This window comes from Fukomys damarensis, unplaced genomic scaffold, assembly GCF_012274545.1.
Source record: "Fukomys damarensis isolate Sample0158 unplaced genomic scaffold, DMR_v1.0_HiC HiC_scaffold_27, whole genome shotgun sequence".
Taxonomy (NCBI): Eukaryota; Metazoa; Chordata; class Mammalia; order Rodentia; family Bathyergidae; genus Fukomys; species Fukomys damarensis.
Window position 1 is genome coordinate 1,018,876 of NW_022900939.1, and position 25,907 is coordinate 1,044,782.

A 25,907-nucleotide genomic window follows, 5' to 3' on the forward strand; every position below is an offset into this window, starting at 1 on the left:
GGCGGGTCCGGCTGTCACGGTGCTGTGGACTTGGTCCCCTCGGGGGCGTCTGTGTGTGTGCCCACCCTCCCTGCCCTCCTCTCCCAGCCCTCATGGCGCAGACCCCCTTGTCTCACCCCCGGCTCTGACGCTGGTGTGAGAGCCTGGCCTGGGCCCAGAACCTGAGCACCCAGCTGGCAGTGCTGACCCTCACAGGCGCCTGTGCTTCCCGGGAGGCAGGGAGGGCTCTGGGTCGCCGTCCTCACCCGGCACACTGAGGGGCCCCGGCTGCCCCCTCCGGCCGGCGGCAAGACAGCAGTGATCACAGGGTCCCTGAGGCCCAGAGTGAGGGTGGAGGTCCAAGCCTGTACTGTGCCGCTGCTGCAAGACCGGCTGGCTCCGGGGACGACGGAGTCACACAGGGCCTTGGGCCACGCCAGGTCAGGGAGTAAATGCTGCTCTGCGTGCCCTGCCTGGTCACCGCTGTCCCAGTACTGCCCAGCGTCTTCCCATGTAGCTGCATCCCATCCCTTTTAAATTTGGAGGAAGGACCTCACCAAATCACTGAGTTGCCCATATTTTCCTTCCTCAGCCTAAAACTGCTGGAATCACAGATGACTTTTTTTTTTTTTTTTCGAGACAGGTTCTCACTATGTAGCCAAGGCTGGCCTCAAACTCACAGCGATCCTCCTGTCTCAGCCTCCCAAGTGCTGGGATTAGAGATGTGCACCACCTACCCACTCTCTGGATCATTGCTTACTTTCTTTTTATGTTTGTTTGTTTGTTTTGTTTGAGACAGGGTCTCACTATGTAGTTGAGACTGACCTGGAAATCACTATGTAGTCCAGGCTGGTCTCGAACTCATAGCATCCTCCTGCCTCAGCCTCCTGAGTGCTGGGATTACAGGTGTGCGCCACCATGCCCGGCTAATGGCTTACTTTCCTTTATGTCTCACCATCCATATAAGCACCCTAAATTAGGTACCTGGTTTTGCTGGGAAAGGAATCTTGTGTCCGGGGGCCTACTTCCTCTGCTAGTCCAGGGTTTCATGTCATGTGTGGACTTCTGTCACTCTAATACCTCATCACATGGACCTTATTTATTCTCGCTGGTGGGTTTTGAGACTCTCCGGCCTCTGGTTCATTACACACAATGTCTGGTGAGCAAGCATCCCTGTGTCGCAGGGTGGTGAGCACCTTCAGGTACAACAGCAGGCTTTGTGGCCTCTGGCTTCTGTCCTGGGCCCCACGGGCTTGGCCTGGCTGCCCTCCCCTGTGGCACCCTGTCCTCCGCCCAGAAGAGCAGAGTGCTGGGTCCTGGTCCAGCCTGCAGGCCTCCCTGGCTCCTCACAGGCCCAGGCCTCCCTGGGGTCCACAGGGCGAGTCTATTTCCTGAAAACTCTCGGAGCCCAGATGGCTCCCTGCAGGTAGAGGGAGCTGGTCACACAGGTGGCCGCACCTGAGGGGCAGAAGCTGCCCTCCCGGCTCCCGAGGGCCGGGAGCCTGCAGCCGGGTCCCTGGGAAGGCACAGGGCAGCGGGTGGTGGAATCACAGGAGGGCGCCACCCTCTGCAGAAGACCCATCTCCCTACTTCCCGGTAGCTGTCTTTTCTTTTGCTCCTTACCTATGCTTGGGTTTCTTCTGTAAGAGGAACCATGTGGTCGTTAAGCTCGTGGGTGTGGTTTTGTCACTTAACTCTAGGGTCTCGGTCTCCCGGTTCTTCCGTTCTCCTGGGAATGACTCCAGCTAACCCTTCTTTAGGGCAGAGCAGGCCTCTGTGGGGTGTAAACAACCTCCTCTCCTCACCCACCCATCTGGGGATGGACACACAGGCTGCTTCCAGGGCTCTGCTGCGAGGAGCTGTGCCGCCGTGGACACGGGCCTGCCCGGCCGCTGTGGACATGGTGTCGGAGGCCGTCTGAGAGCGCTGGGTGGCGCTGGGGGATTCCGTGACCCACCGAGACTGTCTCTGTGCTTTGGGACAAGGGCGCCTGCCCCTGAAGTCAGTGGATTGGGGAGAGCGACTGGGGGAGCTGGGCGAGGGCTTGGGGCGCCTCGCGGATGCCAGTCCTGCCGCTCAGACAGAAAAGAGAGAAGAGCGGGGAAGATGCCGGCCCTCCGAGGGCTGCTGAGGGCTGCTCCCCTGGCGCCCTGTGCCTCAGGGAGGCAACCGTGGAGGTGCCAACCAGGTTTCTCAAAGCTGTGCTGTTTTAGAGGGAATCCGGGGGCCGCTGGAGACAGAGGCGTCTCTGAGGACCACAGCCCTGGCCAGGAAGGCAGGAATGGCGTTGTGTTTGGCTTTTGGTGGGAGAGGAAGGGACAGATGTGTGGGTGGGACTGGCCAGGTGCCAAAGGCTTCTTGGGCAATGAAAGCTCATGGTGACTCAGGCCTGCGGCCCGGAGTCCTTACACTCTGAGTCGTCATCAGGGCTCAGGGAGTGCTGCTGGTACAGCCCACGGCCTGCCCTGGGGATGCTCACATCAGCTGCATTCAGGGTGGGGACCTCAACATGTGCCTTGTCCCTGGGCCCAGCAAAGAGGACCCACGAGGTGGCCGTGGCCCCACCCAGCCCTCTTCTAGAACATTCTATGTCCTAGTGACACAGGAAACAATACTGGAGAAGGAATACGAAAGAGTATCTCCCAGCCTGTTAGCTGTATGACACGCCAGGCTTTTGTTTCTAGAAATCAAGGCGCCCTGGGGACAGTGGAGGTTAAGAGTAGGCAGATACTTCTTGGCAGGAAAGCTCCTGAGGGGCAGGAGGAGTCCCCACCTTACCGAGGAGTTTTATGGGGTGAAGCCCACGTGGGTACAATGTGGACCACGCTGTGATCATCCGGTAAGGTTACGAGCACAGTCGCAGAGGAGGTGCTGTCCAGGCGGGAAGCAGGTCACGCACCAAACGTGTATAGAAAGGACAAAGATTGTCCCAGAACGTGGTGGGTCCAGAGGTCTCTGCTCACCACCGGGGTGCTTGACGGCTCTCTAGACTTCATCAGGTCCAGTGTTTGGCCTCGGAGGAAGTGTGCAGGCCCGGTCATCTTGTCTTTATTGGAGGCCTGCTTTCCAGCCGATGCGTCTCCGTGACTGCTGTTGCTTCACCCTGGTTCCGACTCACCTGGCCCAGACCTCTCTGACTGCCTGTGACATTCCCACGACTCCTGTGTGTGTGGCACTAGTGTTGTGCAGGGCCACTTCTCTCTCTGGGGAAAGGTGGGGCTTGTTTTCTTCTCCAGGGATCCTCCAGGGACAGAGCCATGCCGGAGGCCTGCTGAGGGACACGGGTCGGCTGTGTGGCCTACGGGGTGTCCCTGGATCCCACTCAGGGGCTTGGGAAACAATGCAGACAGCACAGTCTGTCCAGGTGCCTCTGAGTCCTCACTGTGGTCCTCCTTCACACGCCCCTTCCTGTCAGCCCCCGTGGTCTAGAACTCAGTCATCAAACCTCCCCATGGTCTCCCGGCTCCTGGTCCTGGTCGGTTGGTCCTGTGTGAGGTGAACGGGCTGGCCGACTCATGTACGCAGGGGTGCCAAGCCTTCTCCGTGATCTGGCGGAGGATGAGGGGTCACCCCGGCGCCAGGGCCCGCATGGGCTGTGTGCGAGACCGCGACCCTTCCATCCTCGCACGCGCGACAGCCTCTGACAAAGGCTGTGGTAGTTTCTGAAGCAGAGGTTGCTGACTGAGAAACTGCACGAAGGTGTGATCCTCTCTGTAGAGGCGCAGGCGTGTGCGCAGGTCCCGTGTCAGACGAAAGGGGTGCTGCCCTAAAGGGCAGGTGAACGCCGCGAAATCACCAAAGTTGAAAGCTTGCTGCTCTCTGCCCTTGTCTAGCTATCACGGTGAGCTTTTCCCTCTTATTTAATGTTCCAAATCAATTAAATTATAAGATGGATGGAAACAAACTCCGTAAATAGGGAAGGGTGGAGGGGGTGAAGGGAGGGCAGGGGAATGGGGAAGAATAAGAACCAAGATCCGTCATGTAAAGGTACAGGATCCAGTGATGACTATAACTGTACTGTGTACCTAAAAAGTACCAATAATCTTAATGGAAAAATAAAGAAAATTAAAGTTAATTTTTTTGCTACGGGGGATTGAACTCGGGATCTTCCACTTGCAAGGCAGGAGGCAGCACCACTGAGCCAAATCCCCTACCCTAAATATAATTTTGTTAGTATGAATTTTATCGTATCACGCCTTTGTATTGTGGATTACGAGTTTTAAACACAAGCATAAGAGCATTTAACGAGTGCAAGGAATCACCACGCATGGTGTGTATTTTCCTCACACATATGCATTTCATTCCCACCAGAACGGTGGAAACGCTGCGCAAAACTAACGCGGCTGTTTCTGTCCTACTTCTTCTTGCGCTCACGTTCCACCGACGTTCCGCTTGGGGCTCGGTGACAACCAGGGAAAGGTAAATTACAAAGAAGCTCCGGTCGGCCCAGCGGCCTCGTCAGCGCTGGCGGCGGTGTGGGAAGGGACAGCTCTCTCCCCATTTGCGGCTCGTCCTGCGGCCGGCAGGCTCGGTTCGCTTGAGCGAGCCCTCCGATGCCGTGGGCACGCTGTGGGCACCGCAGACAGGGGAACGCGCCCTGCCCCCCGCCACGGCTTTCCCACGGGGAGGACCGAAGGGCCTGCCGTCCTGGGCGGGGAAGGCGCTGCCGAGCACCTGTGCGGCCAAGGATCGGCCTGTGTCGTGGTCTCCGGCAGAGCTCGGCAGGCAGGCGCCGGCTTGGAAAGCTGTGGTGATGCTCTGCGGGGCCTCAGCTGTGCAGTGCCACCGACTGGGGCCCCTCAGCTCAGCAGCCGCATCCACAAAGAGCAGCAGTGGCCCGGCCTCCCCTGGAGACAGCGGCAGAGGCAGCGGCAGCAGTGTCCCCTCGGGGTGCACAGCCGCAGGGCCGCGTGTCCAAGGACCTGCGTCTTGCTCCGTTTCACTCACTCGATTGGTCGTGTTTTCATCCTGTGAATGAAATCTGTTTCCACCCTTTCAGCCGGCTCGAGTTTCCTACTGTTGCTTTTCGGCACAGCAAACCAAATCTCGCAGACGCGATGTTAGGAGCGCCGGAGGGAGGCCTGAGACCCAGGGCCGTCTGCAGGCTCCTCCTCCACCTGAAAGCGGGAGGAATCTGCCCGCAGAGTTTGCCTTCTGTCCTCTCGCGTCTGTCTGCAGCGAGGCTGGGTTCCGGATCCCATGCAGTGCTCCAACTGCTCCAAAACGGAAGTCTTTTCCATCCATTCATCACACTTAACTGCCCCTCCAAGCTTAGAAGAGGTCCCGTCCCCTTCCTGCCTTTGTAAAAGGAAAATCCTCAAGTTCCGCCAGAGCCAAGTTATACATCTGTCTGCAGAGCAGAGCGCCAGCCGCAGCTTCTCGGCTGCCTCCTGACAGCTCATCGGCACGCATTTGTGTCCCTAGCTTTGCATTCAGTGTACCCGCCTGTGCCAGCGTGAAGCCCCCTCAGTCTCTCTGCGGCCCGGGTTTGCTTCCGACTCTGACTTTCGGTTAACAGCTGAAACCGGAGGTGATCGGAGGCGGTCCTTGTCCAGAACCTGCGCCCATCTCTGTGTCGTTCTCCACGACTCAGCTACCCGAAGCCACCACAGGAGAGGAGCCGCCGAGTGTGCCCAGAGCCCTCGCTGCTGGCTCCGGTGCTCTTCCTGGGCCCTTCGGTGCCTCTAGGAGCTGAGGACGTGGAAGTGCGACTCCTGCTCTCCACGGAGTTTCCATTCCTGGGGAAGCGGGTGGACAATTCTACACCACGGGAAAGCAGACGAGATGGCTCCCCAGAGCGGCCAGGCCCTGAGGAAGACTCGGCAGGTGCCCGAGACGGAGGGGTCAGGGGGAGCTTCAGGCTGATGAGGACAGGCCCTCTCCACAGAGGCTTTGGGAGGAGCCAGCAAGAGGGCCGGGCTGGAGCAGCGGGGCACTGGAGCCCGGAGCCTGGGGTCTGCAGCCCGGGGTAGCAGGGGTCTCAGCGCACAGGCAAGGCCTGGCAGCTGCCTGAGGCCGTGTGGGGACAGGGCGGTGGGTGTGGGGTGCAGGGAGTGAGGCTGGGTCTCTCCTGCAGGTAGCGGTGACCCCTGGGTGGGGTCAGGGGCAGCCCAGGGCAGTGATGCAGGGGAGTCCTGGGGAGCACAGACCCCACAAGCACTGCTCGGACCTGCACCCTCGACTGGAGGCAGGGTGAGCATCAGCTCTGAGCACCAGGGATGTGAAGGCAGCTGAGGCGCAGTCCTCTCGGTCGAACCAGGGTCGGGGAGGAACAGGTGAGAATCTTACGGCTGTCCTGTTCCGTGTGTCAGCGTTCCCAGAAGCACTGCGGGTTTTCCCCGTGTGGCTGAAGGTCTTTGTTTTCCCACCAGCCAAAGGCGTCTGGGCCGGGAAGGTCGCCAGCAGGAACCGTTGCGCCAGATGAACAGTGCTGTCTTTCTACATGGCTAGGCTTCTCCGTGACAGGACCCTTTATTTCAGCTTTGGCACTCAGCAGGACTGCACCAGAAGTAAAAACCAGCAGCATTTCCAGTCCAGGGTCCGTATTGCGGTGTCGCGTCCACGTCACTAACAGCCCAGAGTCCCCATTTACACCCTGACCACGAGCCTCGCGGTGTCTGAAACTGCACTCGCCCAGTATGAACAATTCCAGGTTTCCCAGTAAGTGAAGTCCCCGAGGGCTCAGAGGGAAGTTGAATGCAAAATGGAAATTCGTATTTTCTAGGCTGAAAGAAAATGATGGTCTCACGGACCCGGGCTCACACAGGCTCTGGTTCCCTGGTCCTGCGTGGTGGCCTGGCCCGGACCTCCCGCCGCACGTGCCCAGCCACCAAGGCGCTGGTGCCGCAGCTCCTGAAACACTGCACCCAGGACCTGCACGCGGCCCGGTGCGAGGCCAGTACGGACACAACAGGTGTGGAGCCTGACCCGCTCCTCACATCCAGGCGAAGAATGAAGCGCTGTGGTCTTGAACTCTGTTCTCACTGCTCTCTGACAGCTTCTCTTTCTTCAGCCCTGCCGGTGAGCCGCAGGCGGAGAGCACCAGCTGCCCAGTGCCAGGGCCTGCACCCTTGCAGTGTCAAGGACCGGCCCTCCGCTCCCTCATCACCCACACAGAGTCATCGAATGTTTTTCTTGTGCTCTGTCAAGGGGAAAGAGACATTTTTTAAAAAGCAGAATGTAGATGAGTAAAGCAGAGACTGGAGGAGTATCTGGTTGTTTGTTACAGGGCGCATGACGCATGGACCTCCAAATAATGTAAGGGGACCATTGAAACTCCCAGCCCGCTAGGTCGGACGCGGAGTTCCTGTTCCCTAAAATCGAAGTATGAATTCTAGGAACCACAGAGGTTAAGAGTAGGAAGAATTTATTGCAAGAAAGGCAGCTTCTGTCTGGGAGGAATGGAAGGGGGCCCAGAAAGTGGGTGCCAGGGATCCCGCCTGCCAGAGGAGTATTTGGGGCTGGAACGGAGCTACAGGCAGCTGTGAGATTACGAGCGGAGTCGCTCAGGCAACACTGATGGGATCAAATGGGGAGCCAGGCGTGGAGCAGCGTGCGGGGATTGAACAAGGCCCTTTCCTGGAAGGGTGGGTAAGGTCTGCCCCGCCGGTGACCGAGGCCTGTTTAGGGTGTCACTCACTGCTCTTCACCCCTGGGGGCAGCGTGGGGTGTACCAGTCCTCTCCGTCTGGAAGCCCGGCTTTTAACGAATGCACCTCCAGCCACAGCAGTCTTGTGCACTGACTTCTGGGAGGCCCAGCCACCCGCAGTGTCTCTGTAACTGAGCTGTCTGCACTACGTGCCTCAGAAGAGGTGCCCCTAACCGTGCTTAGGGGAGGAGGGCGTGGCTTCCATTCACTGCCTCAAGCCCAGAGGTTGGAGCGGCAGAGGCCGCAGTCAGGGGCCTCCAGAGAGCTCATCTGATGGGCCTTAGACAGACGTCACGGTGCAGCTCAGCAGTCGTGAGCTCTTCACGAGGCTGATCAGTGGATCCCGGTAAAAGGAGCCCGGCACATTTGTCCTTGGTTTTATCACTTGGAGCCTCGCAGCCCCTAGGCAGGAATAAACAGAGGTCGGAAGGGTTAGAGCATCATGGTCAGAGCACGAGCACGGGAATGGACGGGCAGGCTGGGGAAAGAGTCACAGCCAGAAACTGCTCTCAGGGCCCTGGAAAGCGCTGCTGATGGAGGTGATGCGTAAGTGTGGTATTTCTGGTCAAAAGTCCCTTAGTTTGAGCTGTAACAAGGAGAGTTTGGTGGTTATGAAGGACAGTTGTAGATAAAGAACTTAAAGACTCTTGTTGAGCTTTTATGGCTTTTATCCTAGTTTTTATGAACCACAACCAGTGTAACTGGAAACTGCCGGAAGGGGTCAGTGACTGGAGTCCCTTTTTATATCTAGCTTTATTACTTTTTTTTCTTTCTGTAACTGGGACTGAACTCAGGACTTTGTACTTGCAAGGTAGGTGCAGTGCCACTGAGCTGACGCCCCGGCCCTAGATGGTATTGTTTTTATAGCTCTTTTGGATATACTTTTCTGCTGGGTGTTTAAGACCAAGTTAAAATGAGACCCGTGTTGATCAAAATTAACCTCTTGCTGTCTATGGAGTGTAGTTAAGTCTCCTCAGGCGTTACTTTGGAACCATGCATGGATCCTCTCCTGTCCTCTGTCGGTATCAGCCGTCAGGATGGGTCACGGCCTTGCATGACCACGTTGCTTTCTGAAAAAGCATGGGGGACTTTTTCCCCTTGGGGACCCTCCTATGCACCCTGCACATTTGTTGATTTTTGTCCACTGGGGTCCAGCACTCTCCCTGCTCAGGAGGTTGGGTGACTCACCGAAGTTGTAGGATTTTGTAGAAAAGGTTCCTTCGTGCCCTGGGTCCTTCTTGATCTTGGAGGGCCAGGCCCAAAACAGTGGCTGTCCTCTTAGCCCAGTTACCTTTTTAGGTCTAGTGTCCAAACTTTAGTTGTTGAACACCCAGAAAAGAAGATCAGTGACATTATAGGCTGGTGATTTAGCTCAGTGGCCCTGTACCTGCCTCATAAGTGAAAGCTCCCAAGTTCAATCCCCGGTACCAAAAAAAAAAAAAAAAAAAAAAAAAAAAATCAGTGAATTTAAATATTGTAAGTTTATCTGGATATCAAGCACTTTGAAATACAAAGTATAGCCAGAGGACCCTCATTTTTACCAATTGTGGCTGTTTCAGTAGGTTATTCCTGCAGAATGTTGACAGACAGTTATGAAGCTTTATAGAGAGGACTTGAGACCAAGAGCCATATGCAGCCTGTCCGCACAGGGTCATGGCACTGCCTCTGGAACACGCTCCAGGGTCTGTGCTGACGCCGAACAGCCTTTTCAGACAATTGTCTCCGTCTAGTGCCCAAAGAGGCTCTCGCTACGTTGAAGGGGTGACATCAAAGCAGTGTGGGCTGCTCAGTGCCCGAGGGCCCTAAGTGCAGAGGGGGGGGATATACACATTGCATAAGTTAAAAAGAAGAAAGTATGATTTGACTGGGGACCTCATGTTGCCTGGATGTGGACCTCTTATCACAAGTAGCTGCAGCACAAGAGAAAGGCAGATACCTGAGTCCTAAAAAAGTCATCACCATAAATGATCCTGGTTTTATATCTTAGAAGACCTGTATACCTGGAAGGCATGAATACATTTAGTATACCATGAAATGGTATCTAATAATAATGAGTATCACAGCTATATGAAACCCTTTATCCTTTAACTTAGTTTTGTACCAAGGGCATATTTTAATAAGAAAACTTCATTGTTTCACCCACGAAAAACTTAACCATGCCAGCTGTGGCGGCATGTGCCTGCAATCCTAGCATTTGAGAGGCTGAGGCAGGGGACCGCTGTGAGTCTGAGGCCAGCCTAGGCTATACAGTGAGTTCAAGGCCAGCCTGAACTACATAGCAAGACCCTGTCACACAAAAAAACTTAACTTTTTGAAGATATTCGATGTAAACATATCACAGTAATACTTTCAGCAATGTCTATTGGGGTGTCTCTCTCATGAGGCTATGGAAATTGTGGCCCTATCAGTGCACAAAGGCTAGAAAAAAATATTTTCAGGCAGCTGCTCATTTATTCACCAAAGGGAGTCCTGTCCAGCAGTTTCCTTAAGCTGAAGAAATTCCCATTTAATTATCTTAACAAATTTTCAGATGACCTATGAGAACCAGATTATAATAACACATTATTCTTTTTTTTTTTTTTTTTTTTTTTTTTTTTGTGCTGTGGATCGAACTCAGGACCTTGTGATTGCAAGGCAGGCGGCAGCACCACTGAGCTAAATCCCCAGCCCCTAACACATTATTCTTGACCATTGAAAGACTCCCAAGTTATTGCATACAGACAACTACGCATTGCATTTGTAAAATTAGTCTTGACCTAATTTTGATCAGCTGGCAACCTGGGTGGAAACATGTCTTTAATGACATTTATGTATGGGCCAATTTAAGCCACAAATAACTTGAAGTCTAAAAAGGCAAAAAGAATGAAAAAAATTGTGGAACGCAAACAAAACAACTGTATGTATTATACCCAGTTACAGGTTGAACAGACAGATGGACGACACACATAAGATAATTTGTTTATAAAACTAGAGTGCACTCAGATGTATTTGGCCAAGTCAGGTTATACTAACTCTTATAGTTTTCACGTTTGTAACTATAAATATGACTAGCCAGAACTTTTTGTAGGTCAATTAACAGAGATCTCTCGTAATAAGAATCAGGAGGAATAAAAACCACTTACACCTGTGAAAGAAAAGACAGTTTTTAAGATGGGCCCTAGGCTGATGGTTTATCTGATTAGAATATCTATCTATACAGTCTTCTCATTATTGCTTTGATAGCAATAGTTATTGGATAGTCACAGCTGGTAGCTAAAAGGGCTGTTTTTCTGTTTTGTTTTTGGAAGTAGGGATCGAACTCAGGACCTTGTGCTTGCAAGGCAGGCATGGTGCCACTGAGCTAAATCCCTGGCTAAAACTGTTTTGATAACTGCATGTAACCGTTTCCTCTAGCGGGGCAGACTGTTAAAAGGTAATTTTAACTATTTCCAAGGGTGAGTGCGTAGGCCAGGTTTTGGAGTAGAAAGTGACTAGGTGGCTCTCTTTGGAGCTGAGTGTGTGTTCTAAACAGTGGGAGAAGGCCTGCCAAGGCTGCGACTCCCCGCTGCAGACGTCTGCCTATGACAGCTCTTTCCCACTTTGCCTGTGACCCTTGGACCGTCCTTGGCTGTAGGCTGTTCTTTCTCAGAGCCTCAGTCAGCATATCTCTGGGGATAGTGGCCAGTCTGGCAAGATGTTCTGGAGAGAAATCACGGTGAGAGGCAGTCCTCTGGGGGGGGGCTGTGCCTATTCTTCAACACTTGTTTTTGTTTAAAAGTGTTATTTAACTCATAAAGTCCCCTAGTAATGTTTCGTTCTATCGATGAACTTATCTGTTATAAAATTATTAATCTCCCTGTATTGTAAAAACCAGTCAAGGGCTGGGGGTTCTGCCGCCTGCCTTGCAAGCCCAAGGACCAGAGTTCAATCCCAGGTACAAAAAAAAAAACAACAAAAAACACCAGTCAACATCACTCTTGACGGGAGGAGGAAGTAAGAGGAGTTAATCTCCCGTTGTGCCTATGGGTTGAAAGGCAGATAAACTCAGACTAAAACTTTCACGTTTATTCTTTGAGAGTTTCAGGATTAAACCTAGACCAGTTTTTAAATATGGTCCAGAGGTAAGCGAAGGTTTACTTCACTGTGGAAGGGCCCCAGTGGGGGAGAACTCACCATTCTGGAAACTTGGTCCTGAAATCCAGCAGCCACAGAGGAGAGGACTTCCTTGGACCAAACACTGTTGCAAACTGCTCTTTCTCAGGCGAGGGGCAGTGGAGCAGGGTCAGGAGAGTGACTCTAAGCATGGCCCAGGAACTAAACCCTAACCATCTCAGGTGCTGAAAGACAGCTGAGGTAAAGCACTTCTCTCCCCAGAGTGGATCTCTCATCTTTAGCAAACACACCTCGAGGCGGAACTGAACCAATAATCAGAGAACCTGAATGGCCGCTTTTTCCTCTTGAAAGAGAGAGACAAAATGAAAGTGTTCTAACTATATTTAGAGCTTACTTTTTAATAAATGACTCTGAATCAAACAGTTCTAAAATCCCAGCCTACAAAAGAGATCTATCGCCAGGCGTGGTGGCGTACACCTCTAATCCCAGCACTCAGGAGGCTGACGCAGGAGGATCGCTGTGAGTTGGAGACCATTCTGGACTACATAGTGAGTTCCAGGTCAGTCTCAACTACATAGTGAGACCCTCTCTCAAAAAACACAAAACAAAACAAAACAAAAGGGCTGGGGATTTAGCTCAGTGGTTCCAGTGCCTGCTTCACAAGCGCAAGGACCCGAGTTCAATCCCTGATACCCACCCCCCAAAATCTATCACCCAGGGGCAGACAGAAAGAGGTACTAGTCCAGAAGAAATCCCAGCCCTAAATCAGAGTGCTCTGCAGGACAGTTTGGCTCCCCGTCTGGACACCTAGGCAACTTCTCTCCTTAGCAGTGCTGCTAGGCTCTATTTAAATACAGTCTGCAAGCACGTATGCCTGGGCATCTGCAGTACACTTGACAAGCTTTCAGATTAAAGTCTGTGCCCAGTGCCTCTCATTAGAAGTCGGTGTTTGATTTAAGGGTAACATCATGTTTTCCAGCCTGGTTCATAGGTCTGGGAGAGCCCTCCAGTGATCTCAGTGTGCTTATCAGGGTATCTGAAAACTTAGATCTTGTTTGATCTGTTTTAGGTCACTGAGAGAAAAGGAGCCGTGAGTGCAGATAGTCCTGTATTTGCAGCCTACTTCCTCTGAGGGGTACTGTCTTTGAGGGGCGTGAACAAAGTTAGCTGCGGTTGGATATAGCGCCCAGCCTTCAGCATGAGCAGCCTTGGAGCATCACCCTCAGGACCGAAGGGCAAGTAGGGGGAGTCTTGGGCTCGGTAATAGTGGGGGAGGCTTTGTTAAAGTTGCTTGGAGACCTCTCCATGGGTCCCAAAGGGCGAGGAAGAGTAGCCTGCAGCTCAGTGATAGTAGATGCCTGAAGGACCGGAGGTGTCTGGTTTTCTTGTGGCTCACGCTTACATTTTGAACACAGGTAAGGATTATTTTGTAATGCAAAGGAAGTCTGAACATAAGGTAGTTCTGATCGTTTTCCCTCTTTCTTTTTCTTTTTCTTTCTTTTGTTTTTTGAGACAGGGTCTCACGATGTAGTTGAGACTGACTTGGAACTCACTATGTAGCCCAGGCTGGTCTCGAATGCTCAGCGATCCTCCTGCCTCAGCCTCCCGAGTGCTGGGATTACAGGCGTGCGCCACTATGCCTAGCTATTTTCCCTCTTTCTTACAGTGTGAGTCTAGTTGTAAAACAGTATCAATCAATACTTCCCTCTGCATTCCATTTTGCCTCTAGGTGGTAGGTAGGCCCTGTGTGTGGGCACAGGAAAAAATTAAACTGCTCTTTCTCAGTATGTGAGGGTCGATCTTTTCCAGTGTTTTAAAATGCATTCCAGAGGAGTGAGAGATGCTGATATTGAGTTCCCCATGTGAAACAAGAGAAAGAAATCGGCATCCCTTCTAATTTCTTCTTGAGTCCTATGTCCTCAAGGCATCCCTGAAGTGACCAGCTCCAGAGCATGTGGCTGCCATCTGGAGAGAAACAAGAAGGCAGGTCAGGGTCAGACTAGCCACTATTATCAGCTCAAGACCCCATCTTCCCTGCAAACTCAAATTATGAACTCCAGGAGACATTTTAAAAGCAAAAATTACAGTTGTTTTTTTTTTTTTTTTTTTTTTGCAAAACATTTATTGGTACATTTTAGATATACATAATGATAAAATTCATGAAAATCTGTACCAGAACATGATATATCTTGCTTCTTTTTTCCACATTCCTCCTTCCCTATGTACGAAAAGCTTTGTTTCCATTTTTCCTTCAATTTTCTTCTGTTTTCTTGTCCCTTCCTTTCCCTCTCCCTTGTGCCCCTTCTCATTTGAAAGCACATTACACTTGAGCTCAGTTGCAACAGTCATGTTTAAAGTAGGAAGCACTGCTAGTAAAACTAATAATCAAGAGATCTAAATCATTGTTTTCTAATTCTTTGAGAGTGAGAAAATATGGAAGACCAAGTTGGAAATAGTTGGAATGCCTCTCAGCCTCTAAAAGAGATCACCTCTAGAGACAGTCAGGTAAAATGGGCTTGGAGAAATCTTGTCCTGGGCCCTAGGGTGGAGAAGCCTCTGACATACTTCTGTTATCTACCTAATCTCCTAGGCAACCTTCCTCAGCGACAAGACAAGGCTATACTTTAAGGCCTTATCTAAACTTTCTGTCTCTGAAGCTCACAGGTTAAACTATACTCCCGCCTAGCCACCACAATTCACATTAGTAAAGGCACATTTATCAGTTTTCTATGCACATATAAAAGAAAAGAAAGGCTGACTAAAATCCCTTTTTATTCTAATTAGCAGATACAAGGCACATGTGTAAGTCACTAGCTGATTGCTATTCTCCTCCACAAAAGGCAAACAGTTGTTTCAAACTGCCTTAGCCTGACTTCTTAGAGGGAGGAGCAGTCTAACTGCAGAGTGCAGTGGACCCTTGATTTACAAACTCAGCTGGTTCCCAAGGGGTGGTTGTAACTAAGTCAATACAGCTGAGATCTAGATGTTTCCCTGGGTACAAGAGCTAGCTAACAAGAGGCAGATGACTTCCGTTAACCTAATTAACCCAGTTGTCCTATGTCAGGCCAGTTGTAACTTGAATGTCCACTGTGGATCTAAAGTTAACTTCCAATAAGTTGGAGAAAAGTTTAGAGGAACTTTTTTTCTTTTCTATTCTTTTTTCTGGTACCAGTAATCAAACTCAGGACCTTGCACTTGCCAGGAGGCGCTGCAGTGGTGAACTACATCTCTGGCGGAATGTTCTGTTGTTTTTTTGTTTGTCTGTTTGTTTTTTGAGACAGGGTCTCACTATGTAGTTGAGACTGACCTGGAACTCACTATGTAGCCCAGGCTGGTCTCGAACTCACAGCGCTCCTCCTGCCTCAGCCTCCCAAGTGCTGGGATTACAGGCGTGCGTCAGTCGCCACATCCGGCTGTAAAATCTTTCTTTGCCTGGAAGATACTGCATCCACAGCAAAGGCTGTTTCATTACGTAGTTTACTTCCTGCAGCTCCTGCTGTCACAGTTCTCTCACTGATGAAGGTGCTGCAGTGAGTCCCGCAGTGATGAGGCTTCCGTGTTTGCCTTTGAAGCCTTTTCCTCCTCAGGCGGCTGTGCTCCTCTTTAGTGGTTTATATCACTCAGTATTATTAGCAAACTTCCCCCAATTAGGATCTAAATTCAGTCTCAGGCCTGAACCTAACTGGGATTTGCAGGGGCCTCCAGGTGTCTTAAAGAAATTCCCATCCTTTCCTGGTAGAGAGGATGTCGGGGGGCAAGGTGGTACAGGCCCGTAAGCCCCCCTTTCTGGGAGCCTGAGGCAGGAGGATCTCAAATTCAAGCCCTGGGCAATATCAATTTAGCTGGAAGCAAGACTCTAAAATCAAAAGAAAGCAGCGTGGTGGTGCACACCTGTGATCCCCGCACTTGGGGACAGGTGGACCGCTGAATTTGAAGCCAGCTTGGGCTACATGGTGAGTGCGTAGCAGGACCTTGTCTCCAAACAAACAATGTAATAATAACTTTTAGAGGGCCTCAGGATACAGTTGAGTTCCAACCCAATACAACAGGGGTGGGGCATGTTAAAACTCTTCAACTGTGACTAGCCCTGTGAATAGGGGATGTCTAACCTCCCCAGGTTGTAACTGTATGCATGGTACTGATGTAAGTGTTCAGAAATTATATGAAACTCGTAGGATTCTGCCTGTCCTAATTTAATGTTGTTGGTCACAATCCTGTCTGCTACGCATCAGCAAAATCACAGCCCGTCCTTGTTACCTGCAGACCACGAGCTCTCCGCAGGCCTCCCTCCCGGCCTGTTCTTTCCATGCTGTTATCCAAAGTCCCACGGCCTCTCCTGGCAGAGTCTGCAGGGGCCACCATCCCTGAGAGCTGCAACGTCAGGGAGCCTCGAGGAGAGCTAGCTCTTTGGTTTTTCAATCTTTATTGAGTTTATTGGTCCATTTTAGGTGTACAGTGCTGTTGCATTCATCACTGGGATCCTGAACCTTTACACGACTTACCAGGTTCTTATTTTTCCCTATACCCCTGCCTTCCCTTCACCCCTCCACCTTTCCCTGTTTACAAAGACATTGTTTCCATTTCACTTATTTTTTCTTTTCCCTTTTCCCCTTTCCCCCACCACTCCCACTTCTTCTACTCTTTTAGACCTTTTCTTCCTATTACACAATATCAATTATACATTTTGATCCTTATTTACACTTTTAGTTTTTAACACTATAGAAACTATTTGATATTTACACATTTGTGATTTATTAATTTCATTTAAGAGTATGGCCTCAATGTACATCCATTTAGCTATAAATATCTCTAGTTTATCATTCTTTATGGCTGAGTAGTACTCCATTTTATTTTTTAAAGACAACAACAAAAAACACATCTTCTTTATCCAGTCTCCACTTGATGGGCAATTGGGTTGCTTCAACGTTTTAGCTATTACAAACTGTGCCACTATAAACATGGGTGAGCATATACCACTGTGGTATGATTCTTTTAATTCTTTTGGGAAGATACCCAGCAGAGGGATGGCTGGGTCAAATGGGTCCTCTAATCCCAGCTCTTTGCGGTATCTCCATATTGATTTCCACAGTGGTTGCACCAGTCTGCACTCCCACCAACAATGGAGAAGGATTCCTTTCTCCCCACAACCCCGCCAACATTTGTTGGTTGATTTCTTGATAGCAGCCATTCTTTGTGGAGTGAGGTGGACTCTCAGTGTTGTTTTCATCTGCATCTCTCGAATGACCAGTGATGTGGAACATTTTTTCTTGTTTTTTTTTTTGCTGCTTTTACTTCTTTGTCTGAGAAATGTCTGTTCGTTTCAGATGCCAAGTTTTGAATTGGGTCTTTATATTTTGGGGGGGTCTGATTTTTTTTTAGTTCTTTATATAGTCTAGATAGTAGAACCTTGTCCGAAGAACAGCTGGTAAAAAAATTTTCCCACATTGTGGGTTGTCTCTTAGCTGTCCTTGTGATTTCTCTGGCAGTGCAGAAACTTTTTAAAAAGATGAGATCCCAGTTGTTGATTCTCTGTGCTAGTTCCCGTGCGCCTGAGGATGTGTTCATGAAAACTTTTCCTGTGCCGATGTCTTTCAGAGTTCTACCTAACTTATCTTCCAGCAAGTTTAGTGTTTCTGTTTTAATATTTAGATCTTTAATCCACTTGGATTTTAGTTTAGTGCATGGTGAGAGACACAGGTCTAGTTTGTTTTAATCTTTAACGAATTGAAATCCAGTTTTTCCAACACCATTTATTAAAGAGGCTGTCTTTCCTCCAGTGAGGGTGTTTAGCTCCTTTGTCAAAGATGAGGTGGCTAAGTGTGTTAGGAGTTGTTTCTGCATCTTCTAATCCATTCCACCGATCCTCGGGTCTATTTCTTTGCCAGTAAGTACCATGCCCTTTCATTTTTTTGTTTTTTGAGACAGGGTCTCACTATGTAGTTGAGACTGACCTGGAACTCACTGTGTAGCCCAGGCTGGTCTCGCACTCACAGTGATCCTCCTGCCTCAGCCTCCCTAGTGCTGGTTTTACAGGCGTGCGCCACCATGCCTACCTATATCATTTGGACAAACTAGCCTGGACCTGCCCTAGAGGTCCAAAAACACCCAAAACAAAACAAGAAAGGAAGCAGCAGGCTGAGGGAGTCCAGATGGGTAAATCCCCTCCCAAAACAAAACAAAAACACTGCCCACGCCCATGAGTGGGCTGGGAGCCTGGGGGTGGCGCGTTTGCGGGGGGTCTTCACCCCTCAAGAGAAGTAGAAATGTCCAGGTGCATGCGTCTCTCTTCTGGGCGCCTGCGCTCCTCCCGGAGCATCCTAAGCTTCTCCCTGGACGGCCCTTCTTGCGCCTCTATCCCACTTCCTCCCTTTCTGGGAATTCCAGGCCCGGTGACCGGAGGCCATGGCTGTCCAGGTGACACCCACGCCACCTCACCTGTCCCTCTCAAGGGCAGACCAGCAAAGCCGGACTCAGAGGGGCCTGGGCGCACAAGCTCCCAAGTAACCTTCGCTGTGGCTGCCCTGCCGGGTTCCAGGGACTCCAGCTTCCACTGCTGGGCCACTCTTGTCACCAGCAACATTGCCACCATGGACATCTTGGACAGACACGGTCCCTTCTTTTGCTTTTTGTTTTTGAGACAGGGTCCCCTCTCCCCGACGTAGTCCTGTCGGTGAGCCCACTGTGTAGCTCAGGCTGTCCTGGAGTTAACAGCAATCTTCCTGCCTCAGCCTCCAGAGTGCTGAAATTGCAGGCCCGGCTGCCAGCCGTGTTCTTTGTGCCGAGGCCTGCTCTGTCCCCGGGAGGGGCCCCTCGGAGCTCCACGGTGCCCTACAGCAGCCTGTCCTCGGACAGGGATGCTGACCAGAGCAGCGTCAGGGCTCTCCCTCGAGACGGTACCAACCCCGAGCCCGGGTGTGGACGTGATGCAGGGGCAGACGCAGACCTTCGTTGGGTGAGGGGCTGGGAAGATGGGATCCACAGCTCTGAGCAGCGGGGCTTCCGGCCTTGCCATCCCAGGCATGGCTGTCCACCCCGTACCGGGGCATCGTGCCGCACAGCGCCCACCGGAAAGCTGCTGTGGTGTCCCTGGTGCAGGAGTTCCCGGCCTCCCTACGGGTTTCCTGACCTCTCCCGGCTGCTGGGAGGCCCTGAATGCTCCGCCGTGCCTGTTCTACGGCCGCCAATTTGGAGCTCATCAACCCTGCAGCCACCACGCCAACGGCAGCACGCGCGAATCCCTGGTCAGGGCGATGACGTGCATGTGAGTCCTTCCTCTCCTGGTTTGGCTGTGATTTCAAGTGGTGTTGTCTCGCTGAGCCCCTTCATTTACCTTTCCCCTTGTCAGGCAGGGTGCTACTTAGATCTCCAGTTCCCGGCACAGGCTTGCCTTTATGCTCCCCTCCGGCCTGATTTCTGTGCTCAGGACAAGGTGCAGGTCTGACTTCCCCCGGTTCCTCCTGGGCAGGGTACGCATCAGGACAGCCCAGGGCAGTGGTGCGAGCAGAGGCCCCTGCGTGCTGCAGCCCGCTGTTTGTTATCCTGAACGCTCTAACAGGTTCCACACCGCCAGCCTAGGGCGATGTCAAAGTCTAGATCTAGGGCCTCTCCCAGAGCTGACGGATCTGCGATGTGGAGCTCAGTTCCTTGTTGCTGTCGGCCCGTCTGACTCTCCAGAGCCCGTCTCAGGCAGCAGGACCCCCGCCTCGCCCTCGTGTGGGGAATTCGGAAGGGACGAGCATTGTCCTCTGCAGCTCCTTACATGGAGTTCCTTGTCCAGCCAAGGCTCCTGGAGCCTGAGTGGCTCCGGGCTTGTTTTTCATCCTGACCTTGGACTTCTTCTGCTTAGGTGACCTTTCCCTGCCCTTGGGTATGCATGGGGCCACATGGACCGGTAGTTTAGGCTGAAGGATCAGTAGAAGGAAGTTCGGGATTCTCATGTTAATCAGACTGCTGACCTGAGTTCTTTGTCTAATTCCTCAGAGTCAGCTGCCTTTGCCATGCCGACTGCTGGGGTCGGGCTGCAGAGGTCCAAACTGCCTTATAAATTTTTGATAAAGCTCAGTGAGGCCTTCATCCTGTATTCCCTCCCCACAGTGCCTGTCCCTGCACTGCTGATCGTGAGCACGAAGGTCTTCTGGACGGCTCGGGATTTATGCCTCTCTTGGCCAAGAGTGTTTCCATTCAGAGAGGGAAATCTGCCCCTTTCCACTTTTAGTACATTTTAGGCCTCAAGAGTGTTCTGTCAGCTGGAAACCAGTTCCACATCCTGCCCAGGAAGTTTTTTGAAGTCCTGCTCTGCAAGACTCACTTTCCAGCCTGCACTGTTCTCTCGCCCGGCTTGTGGATGTGGAGATTTTTACAGAAGGCGCACCTGAGTCCTCTCATTAGAATGGGCTTCTGAAAGAAAAGTTTATTCCAGTGAAAAGGGACTAAAATCGGGAGATTCTAGCAGCTGGGAAAGCTGAGCTTATCAAATCCGTGTGTGGAGGGGCTGGCATTGGGAGAGAGAAAAAGCAGCAGCTGGCTAGGAGGGGTTTTATCTCTGTTACCTGGGAAAGGAATGGGGCTTATGTAGACCCATTGTGAGATATTTATGATTGAATCCAAGGGCGGTCTGCTCCTCTGGGTAGACAATCACTGGACTTCTCCGCAGCCGGGGGTTTATACTTCGCTTTGAGTCCATTTGTTCTGTTTGCCGGGCAGCTGCCGCTGTTTGCTGAAAGCAGCCTGTTTGCTTATTGCTTTGTCCGTTTGTTTGTGAAGGACTCGCGTAGATCAGGCCTGACAGAGATGTCCTGATCCTCCGTGGTCTTGCAGGAAATCTGGACCGGGAAAGACAGACCCTCTCAAAAGAGATGGAGCAAAGCCAGGCTTTGGCTGGGTGCTAGACAGTGGGGCTAGGTACTCCGTAAAGACCTGGGCCTGAAATGTACAGATGGGGAGTTTATACAGTAGTTTCGTTGGGGTGGGCTTGGGGTGGTCGATAACTTACTGTCTTGAGTGTGGAAGTTTCCGAGGAACACGAGATTCACACAGCATAACACAGCAAGATGCATACTGCGCATGTTGAGTCTAACCAGATGCATCTTCCAGGCCAACAGAGAGGCTATGTCAAGCTAGACAGACATGGTGGGAAGGAAAAAAGTACTCTGTGAACTTTGAGGCTAATGGGATACATTTTCAAGGCTCACAGAGAGGACATAACAGAACAGATACTGTGGATACTGAAGAGAACAGGGTATACGTATACATTTTGTGGTGGCTTACATCGTGATTGTATAAATATCACTCATTGGGTGTGGTGGATCTGCCCGTCTGTAGATGTTATGCTCAATCGTGAGAGCTCATAATTGCCAACACTCTAAGCCAAATCGAGTCCTGTATTGCTGGCAGTCAAGAGTGGCTAGTGCTCGAAACCTCTCAACTCTCAGTGGCTTGTGGGTTTCTTTTAAGCGGTTCTTCTAGTTGGGAAGGGCTTAGAGAGAGCGGGGAGCCGAGTGTAATTTCACAGGAGCAGAACTTTGCTGTTATTGGGGGTCAGGGGAGGCTTCACACAGTTTCGTTGAAACAGAATATCACACAGGTGCGGAGTATTCTGTTAACAAGGTCATAAAGGTAACACAGATGTAGACTGCTCTACGAAATGGGGTGCCTGGGCATCAACCAAGGGGACTCCCAAGGGGGCAGGGAGAGGCGATTACCTGGAATCACTCAGTTTTACATAGACTAGGGGGAACTGTGGCGAGGCACAAAATGCAGCTAGGTTGGCTATCACATGGGTAAACAGGAACGAAAAAAGGCCTGTGAGAATTCTTAAGTCCTGAAGGCCTAAAAGTTTAAAACTTGTGCTTCAGTCTCCTGAAGGGAGCCAGCCATGGGCAGAAGATGCCTCCGTCTCTGTCTCCCTCCCTCCCTCTCTTGCTAACACTGAGTAAGAACCCAGCAGCACTGAGCTACATCCACAGCCCTTTTTTTGTTTGTTTATTGGTACATTGTAGGCACACGATTCAGTTACGTTCATCATTGGGATCGTGCACCTTTACGTGATGCATCTTGGTAATTTTTTCCCCGTTCCCCTGGCCTCTCTTCACCCCCTTCACCCTGCCCTATTTACAAAGACTTTTTTTCCATTTAGGAAAAATTTATTGAAAGACAGCTTCTAAGAGAGACAGAAGGGGGCCCAGAAAGTAGGTTGCTCGAGATTTAATTCAAGCAAATGGGTTTCCTGAGATTTAATTCAACCTCATTCATATTATCAAGCTCCACGTTTTCAAAGTCAGCCTCCCAGCACAGTGTCGTGCTGGTGGAATGGTCACTGGAGGGGTGGAGGACAGGAGCGGGGCCTCCCTGTGGAGAGGTTCCTGACTCTACAGGCGAGGCCGGGCGGCCGGGACTGAGGTGCCCCTGAGGTCAGGTGAGCCGGGCGGTGGTTACCTTAGTGTGAACCCTGCGTCGTGCTCGGGGTCAGGGGCCGAGCATGCAAGTCTGCAGCCCCAGAAGGAAGGCACTGCAACCTTGGGCAACTTTGACTGGGCCCCGAAGCTGAAGTCTGCTTGAAAAATGACTTTAAAATCCTGACTTCCTCGTCTCCTTCCTGTATGTTTTCCAGCCTGCCTCAAACTCACCTGCCCTGCGTGGAGTCATCCGACTGGTAGTTGGGCCAAGGCCACCCCGGGAAGCGCCCACTGAGACCCCTCTGGCCTGAGACGCCCGCGACCCAAGCCCCACGCGGGTAGAGGGCCACGCCACGGAACTCAGGCTAGGCAGGCAGCAGGAACTCACTTTCCTCGGTCCACAGGCATGTGGTGAAGCCAGGGACACCTTGCCCTCGCTTTGCCCAAAGGGCGCCTGGCCTAGTGCAGGGAGCTGCTGCCCTCTAGTGGGCCAGCGGCACAGGGCTCACTCGAATTCAGAAATTGAAATTTGATTTTCTGGAGCCTGAGAGATTTCGTCTTGACACCTGGTGGGACTTTTTTTTGTTTTTTTGAGGCCTAAATGTGTAGTTCAGACTGGCCTTGAACTTGTGGGAAGCCTCCTGCCTTGGCTCTTCAAGTGCTGGGATTATGTGCATGTGCCGCCCTGCCAGGCAGGACCTGGAGAAGTCATTACAGCCAGGTATCGTGCTGCTCTGTTATAATCCCAGCTTCTGGGGAGGCTGGGGCAGGAGGACTACAAATTTTCCAGCCTGGGCAATTTAGGAATTTAGTATGGTTTATCCCTGGATGTCCCCCAACATCACTGGCTCATAGCGGGGTTTTGGAAAGGTCAGCGGATCAGGAGGGTCTGGTGGGAAGGTCGCTGGGGGCGTGGCCTGAGTGCCTCTCCTGCCTCTGCTTCCTGCAGCCTCAGGGGCACCTCTTCTCCCGCCCTGGGCCCTGTTGTCCTGCCTTGGAGCCAGCTAACAAGATAAACTCCTCCTCCATGCTGCAGGGATTGTGTCAGGGAGGAGAAAGTGACTCAAGACGGAAAGTAAACATAAAGGGCTGGGATGTGTCCTGGTGAGAAGGCCCAGCCTCCGATACTGAACAGATCCGGAGCCTCGCTTGAGTGGGGACCTGGAGGGCGCTGCCCAGCACGAGGGACTACGTTTTAGGGAGCCGCTTTCCCCCTCTGACCTCCCACAGCCCAGCTCCTTCCTCCTACTCCCAGAAGCCCTGTGGTGCACTGCCACGCTGGACCACCAGCGGGCGACAGCCCGAGATGATTTGAACTCTTGACCTGCACTACGGAAGTGGACAGCTGAGGAGTAGCATCCTTTCAGTACTCAGTTTGCCTCCAATTCTGTTTTTTCCAAAGAACATTTCAAATATACTTTTATTATTTTGCTCACAAATGATTCACATATGAGGGAATCAGCTGTTAGACTAAGTCAAATAATGAGGGCAAAGTCAGGCCTGATAAAGGAAGGGGAGGCAGCCAGGCTTGGGGGCGCCCACCTGTAATCCCAGCACTTGTGAGGCTGAGGCAGGAGGATCGCTGCAGTTGGAGGCCAGCATGGGCTATGCAGCAAGATGCTGTCTGAAAACAAAAATAAAACAAAACAAAAAACCCCAGAAAAACAAAAACAAAACAAAACAGAAGGAAGATGGGGACAGGGAAGACACGTTAGACACCCTGGGAGCTGTGATTCTCATTTACAGGTTTCAGCTCTCAATTAGCTCCCAGAGATGACAGTTTGTGGCAGGCTGACTGCAGATATCCACGAAAACACGTCAGTGGTTCCTGGATTCTCCGGAAAGTTACCAGGCTTTCACACTGCTGGTCCGTGCCTGAGCAACGAGGCCGAGGTGCCCCCACGGTTTCCCAAGGACCACAGAACTGAGGGCTCTTGGGAGGCGGGTACTTAGGTGTGGGTGGGCCTAGGGATGGAGGAGGTTCAAAATAATACACTTTGCCAGGGACAGTTAATAACAAAACCAAGACCTCCGTGTAGACGCCACGAGTGATCATCTATCAGCTCTTGGCACCACGGTCCAGGGTGAGGCACAAGGCATCCCTGGCTGCCTCCCAACCCAAGGATTTAAGGAAAAGGTCTGGCCTGGGGCCGGGACCGCCTTCAGATTAGAGCTTTTCTGTAAACTTCTGTCCTCCATTTCTTCCAGAATTAAAGCCCCAAAGGGAACCCATTGACAATTTGCAAAGAACAAGAAGACATTTGGCAATTCCAAAATAACTGGTAAGAAAAATGTGATAAGCATCACAATCCACGCAGAAGTCCTGGGTCTGACACATATCAGGTGCTGGAGAAGCAGAGCTATCCTCACCACCATGGCCTCACGTATCCTGACTGAATTTCTTCAAGGGCATGAAGGTGCGAGCGGGCCTGTTCTGGAACCAGCTTTCTGGTGGCACCATCCGCTGGTTGGTTATGAAAGACAACTTTGGTTCATCTATCACCATGACATTTTTGGCTCCTCAGAGGAGTTTAAAAGGTAGAGGGATCATTCCATCCCCAAATCTGCATTTCTACTTATTTGTTTCTTTACTTAGGCTTTTTTTTAGACAGGTTCTCCCTATGTAGCCCAGGCTGGCCTCCGAACTCACAGTGATCCTCCGGCCTTGGCCTCCTGAGTGCTGGATCACAGCCATGTGCCACCAGGACTACCTAATCACTAATTTACATAAACAATTTATCTCAGCGTTTGCATACATTAAAAACAAGGGTCCTCAGAAGCACAGTTCTGAGGTGGAGAACAAAAACCAAAGAAAAATGAGAATGAATTTACTGAATCCTGTCTTTTTCTAGAAATAATATAAATGGATAGTGTATCATTAATATAAACATGGATGGGTATTTTCATAGAAGGTCATTCAGAACACTAAGATCCATGTCCAAGGTTTTGTACATTAAAACATGTATTTAAACCAACGTGGCAGTACATGCCTGTGATCCCAGCACTAGAGGGAGGCTGAGGCAGGAGGGTTGCACGAGTTCAAGGCAGCTGGCTACATAGTGAGTTAAAAGCCAGCCCGAGTACAGTTTTGAGCAGTGGTCAGCAACCCACCCTGCTGGAGTCCAGATCGGGTTTACCTGCTGCAATTCTCCTACTTCCTGTGCGGCTACTCTGCGCTGTGATATTAAATCGACGCGTCTAGGCTGAGCTAAGGTTGCTTTAAGACAAGCCGATTACTCTCCCTATATGTGCCTGGAAGGGGCTCTCGGGACGGGGAGGAAGGGTGTCCACCCTGGCGGCGGCAGATCAGAGCAGCGGTGGGACAACCCCGAGCGCAGCGCTACCTGCTGGCCAAGCGCCAGGCATTTTCTCCGCGTTTCTCCAAAGAGGAAGAGATTGCAAAGCCGTCGCCTGGGACCCAGCTTCGCCCTCTCGCGCAGTGCACGCCGGGACGTGTAGTTCCGGCATCACGCGCCTGCCCGGCCGGGGACTTCTTCCCGCTCCGGAAGCCGAGGAGGGTTAAAACGTCTGCGCTTCCTTTTCCCGCCCTTAGTCCCGCAAATTGATGATGTGAGCAGCCAATGAAGGTCCACCATAGTCTTTCCCGCCACCTGATAGGCTTCGAGGTTTGCAACCGCCCACACAAACTTGCCGAGAATTGGCTGAGCGCTCAGTTTTGAAAATCGTAGATTTCGCCCGCGCTGAGCCGCCGGGTTGCTGCTCGGTGCAGAGAGCGCTGACCCGGAGCTGGCGGGTTTGGCGGGCGGGGCCCAAACGGAGACGGCTGACGGGAC

The 25,907-nt window shown here is 51.5% G+C and overlaps 3 long non-coding RNA genes across 5 annotated transcripts; 1 reads left to right on the forward strand and 2 right to left on the reverse strand.

Moving 5' to 3' along the window:
• The first annotated feature begins 5,587 nt into the window (after window positions 1-5,587).
• On the forward strand, window positions 5,588-7,095 carry LOC104868308. 2 transcript variants are annotated; one of them, XR_004514527.1, is made up of 3 exons: window positions 5,588-5,805; window positions 6,056-6,254; window positions 6,351-6,672. It is a non-coding gene; the product is annotated as an uncharacterized LOC104868308 (long non-coding RNA). The 2 variants fall into 2 exon arrangements; XR_782005.2 differs by lacking the exon at window positions 5,588-5,805 and adding an exon at window positions 6,704-7,095 and having other exon boundaries at window positions 5,874-6,254; window positions 6,351-6,517.
• A 273-nt stretch (window positions 7,096-7,368) lies between these two features.
• On the reverse strand, window positions 7,369-9,719 carry LOC104868309. Its single transcript, XR_782006.2, has 3 exons — window positions 9,169-9,719; window positions 8,816-8,940; window positions 7,369-8,213 (listed from the first exon to the last, which is right to left on the reverse strand). It is a non-coding gene; the product is annotated as an uncharacterized LOC104868309 (long non-coding RNA).
• Window positions 9,720-13,338: 3,619 nt separating this feature from the next.
• LOC104868310 lies at window positions 13,339-25,671 on the reverse strand. Of its 2 annotated transcripts, none has more exons than XR_004514494.1 (3): window positions 25,458-25,671; window positions 20,712-20,835; window positions 13,339-13,684 (listed from the first exon to the last, which is right to left on the reverse strand). It is a non-coding gene; the product is annotated as an uncharacterized LOC104868310 (long non-coding RNA). The 2 variants fall into 2 exon arrangements; XR_782007.2 differs by lacking the exon at window positions 13,339-13,684 and adding an exon at window positions 19,725-20,541 and having other exon boundaries at window positions 25,458-25,669.
• Between the last annotated feature and the right edge of the window lie 236 nt (window positions 25,672-25,907).